Source organism: Arachis ipaensis, chromosome B07 (assembly GCF_000816755.2).
Source record: "Arachis ipaensis cultivar K30076 chromosome B07, Araip1.1, whole genome shotgun sequence".
In the NCBI taxonomy this organism is placed as follows: Eukaryota; Viridiplantae; Streptophyta; class Magnoliopsida; order Fabales; family Fabaceae; genus Arachis; species Arachis ipaensis.
The window spans coordinates 93,997,505-94,001,916 of NC_029791.2; the positions used below are offsets into that span (position 1 = coordinate 93,997,505).

Below are 4,412 nucleotides of genomic sequence, written 5' to 3' on the forward strand. Positions count from 1 at the left end.
TTTGATATCTTTATTAGTGCTAATTTGAGGTACTTTCAGATCTATGATTGCTTTCCTTTATTTAAATAATTTAGATTTTTCCCTTTTGGCTTTGGTTGATTTATTGGTAACGCTTGAGCTGTCAAATAAAGGAGTGGTTGAAATTGGAAGTTGCTCCAATAACTCTAGTCTTTCCATAGGAATCGACTAGGACCTGAGGATTAAGCTAATTAATCCACTTGATTTACTTTCATAGTTAGAGGTTAACAAAGTGGGATTAAAACCCAATTCTCATCGCAATTGATAAGGATAGGACTTCCAGTTCTCATACCTTGCCAAGAGATTTTATTATTGTTAATTTATTTTACTTGTCATTTAAATATACCTGTGCCCATTGCCCAAACTCAACATTCCCCAGAAAACTCATAACCAATAATAAATACACCTCCCTGCAATTCCTTGAGAAGACGACCCGAGGTTTAAATACTCGGTTATCAATTTTAAAGGGTTTGTTACTTGTGACAACCAAAACATTTGTACGAAGGGATTTCTGTCGGTTTAGAGACTATATGTAACATCTCTTCCAGCAAAATACCTTGCTTAAGTCAGGGTATTTCTACTAGAAAGAACGTTACGTGACCTTTTCTAATATTAACTACTTAATTACTGAGCCTTTGTATCGAGTTCGTGTTTCAGTTTTAAGAAAATTCCAGAAAATTTTTTTTTGTTCATTAAAGTCATAATTCAAACATTCACAAATAATAATAATCACATAGATATTATTGATAATAATTCTTATACAAAAGAGACCAAATAAAACTCAAATATAATATACTAAACCTACCCCTCTATGTAAAATGAATTCTCAAAGGACAATAGCGAGGGGACTCTATGAAAGCAATTAAAACCATAAAGAAAGCCTACTGATCTCTCGCAGCTTCAAATTGCGTCTTCAAACCTGTCGCTGAAAGGGTGGAAAATTTGGGGTGAGAACCAAACCACATGTTCTCAGTAGAGGTCAAGAATGCCGTGAAAGTAAAGAATATAGCGCAAATAGTTAATTTCATTTAGAGACATTGAAAAGAAAACTACTTTCATTCGCAATATTCATCGCTCGCCTTATATACACTTCTTTTGAAAACCAATGGCTCAACTTTCAAAAATCTAAAACCTTCTTTAGAAGCATCAATTAATTATCCAAAATCCTAAACCCATATTTTACTTTATATATGTCTTAAAAGTTTTCCTAGACTGTATGAATGAATAATTTGTTCCAAGCATAGGTTCATTAAGTCTATACTGAACCAGCTTAATCTTTCATACTTTACTAAACCTCAAACACAAACCAATCACGGCCTTAGGCCCAAGCAATTCAATCAACACCCAATTCACTACAACCCAACCAATCAGATACAACCACAAGTAAAGAGATTCAAACACAATCAAGAGCAATTACATCAAGTATAACAATTAGCAGTTAAACAGAATTATTCACATAGACAAACCAATTACAATATACACACCCAAACAATGTCACATAGATGCATATGATGAATGTCTAGTCCTAGTACAGGCCATGAGCTCATGTGTCGGTTGGCTGCCCGCAATCCCGACATTTATCCGGTCACGAGTAATCCCGATTTTCCGAATACGATCTTCCGTTCCTAAATAAATGCGCATATAATAATAGCCGCTCATTTGAGACAGCCTCTGCTTACTGCAGAAAAATATATATATTCTGCTCTACTCTGGGGAAGCGGAAAATGGCTGTAGGTAACTTAGTTTCCCTACAGAAGCTCTGGGTTGCATTAAGTAACTAATATATATAATATATATATACAAATATCTCTTTACTCTGCTCTGGTTTCTCTTTTCTTTGCATCTCTTTACTCTACTCTAGTTGTTCTGTTCTCTGTTTCTCTTTACTTTTCTCTGAATACTCTTTCATCTGTATCTATATTACTCTTTTTCCCTTTATCTCTTTACTCTTTTGTAATTGTAAATATGCAAGCAGGACAAAACCCATGTCCTTGCTAGCAACTCTATAAACCAAATATATTTTCTCAAAAGAATCAGTAAAGTTATTATTGTTAAACAAGTCTCAAGTATTCATTTTGATTAAGTCCTTTTACTTTTATAAAAATTTTGACATAATCTCCTTTAAAAATAGAACTTAGCCACCCTTACGGGTTCCTTCTTTCTCAACATTTTATCAGCCTCTTTCAGCAGTTGCCACAATAATATATATTCTCAAAAACATTTGATAATAGTATGTAAAATCTATTTCTTAAATTCCATATCCAAAATAACTGTCAACACTACCTGGCAGCCTGATTTCCATTTTGTTTTTAAAATATTAAATGAATTCAGAATTACGCAAACTTTATATCCATGCGACCGTCTCGGATTAAGGTTTCTATTAAATCAAAAATCATAATTTTTTGCTGACTCTAGCTTCGGGAATATAAGCAAAACCGTGACTGTTCTGCAGTGTTTTGAAACCAGAAGACAGCAGCAGCATACAACATTTGAAATTTCATATAAAATCCAAATTAAATCCAAACACCTTAAAAATTAATGTGGTTAAAATTAACTTACCCAAATTTCTTTCTCAATTGGTTCCAGGGTCATACCAATTTTAATGAAGGAGTTACGTAGCTTGGAAATTAAGTAATTTTCTGCAGAATTCTGTTTTACAAATCATTGAACACAACCTCTTCCAAGTCCCATAACTCACTTATTAAAATATGAAAAACCCTGAAATTTAAATCACATATGCTAAACATACTTAATTTTTACCTCCAATTGGTTTCATCTCAATATCTATCCAGGATCAAAAGTTATAAACTCCCAAAGTTACTAATTTAAGAAAACAGAATCTGGCTTTTTCTGCATAATGCATCATCCTTCAAAAATTCATATCTTTAAAACTACAAGTCCAATTGTTCTGAAATTTTACGGAATTAAAGTTTTATTTAAAATTGGTTCTATTTCAAAATTCAAACTGCAAAATTTCTAATAGAGGAATCAAGTTGCTGCTGTGTTAAACGTTTTGCAGAAAAACCAGATTTGACATCCATAATTCAAAAATTTACCATAAATCATAAACTTAATAAAAAAGTCTCAAATTCACCAGTCCAACTCCCTATATTCCCAAGCTTAATCTAGACTTAGTCCCATGAAAATCCGATCATCATAGAATTAGTTATAGATTTTCAAAGTTTCTAATTTCATTTAAAGTAGTGCAGAAAATCAGATTCACGACTTAACTTTGAAAAATCATAACTAATGTTCCAGTTAATATGAAACCTTCAAAATTAAATCTCATCAATCACACTTAATATAATTTACTTAAAATTTAAATTCTCATCATTTCAGTCACTATAGAGTCACTTATTCACTTTCAAAGTTGCTGTTTAATTTCAAGAGAACCTGATTTTCAGTAAACCATTTTGTATTCAAAATCCAACCCTTCAATACCCCTCAAAACCAATTCCAAATTAACCACCAACCAAGTTCATTAACATTACAATAAACAAAATAACATCTCAACGGCAACAAACCCAACATAACCCATTAAAATTCAGAAATTCTCAACAATTAGTCATCAAACAGTTCCCAATCCACACAATCAATCAATATCATTAATCAACAATTCCAAATCACCATCTCAACCATTCCAATCACAATTTCAGCCACAATTCAATATTCACATAGTCAATCAATTACTCACAGCTATTGAATCTATTTGCAGTTATTCAATAAACCTTGTAGGCGTTCTTAAATTGAAATCGTTTTAAACCCCCTACCTCGATGTCGCAATCGCATAGTTTAACGCAACAATCCCTGCTTAGTCTAAATTGGCAACTGCAGCGGCGATTTCAACGCAACCGGGACGGCGGCAGCAGCATCAATTCTGGTTACGCTCGCAGCAACGGCAAATTTGGCAATTTCAGCATAACACCATAATACTAAAACAGAGATATTGGCTATCATAATTAAAATAAGAACATAATAGAGAAACAAAATACCAAATAGAACAAGAGCAAGAGCATTACAGGGTTAGGAATAGGGGTTCAATGTCAAAACGAAGAGGATGGTGCAGTCGCTTCTATCCCCCGGTGACAAGTTCCAGCTGTAACAATTCCAACAACTATAGTGTACTCAGGAACATTAAAGATGGGGACAAGGTCATTCTAAAGCAACAAAAGATTCATAGACAGTGACTCCGGTAACTAGGGAACAACGAACTCACCCATATGAACAGCAACAACCAAGGTCTCCGGCGACGGCGGCGGAAGAGGAACGACTCCTCCTCTGCTGCGTCACTCTCAATGGCAACGGCAGCAAACCCTGATGGCAACGGGAATAGGGAGCGACAATGATGAAGGCTCGATGAAGATAGCGAGGCACGATGGTGCAGGTCAGCATCT

General features: G+C 34.2%; 1 long non-coding RNA gene across 1 annotated transcript; it reads right to left on the reverse strand.

Moving 5' to 3' along the window:
- Nucleotides 731–3,919, reverse strand: LOC110264277. Its single transcript, XR_002350149.1, has 2 exons — nt 3,789–3,919; nt 731–943 (listed from the first exon to the last, which is right to left on the reverse strand). It is a non-coding gene; the product is annotated as an uncharacterized LOC110264277 (long non-coding RNA).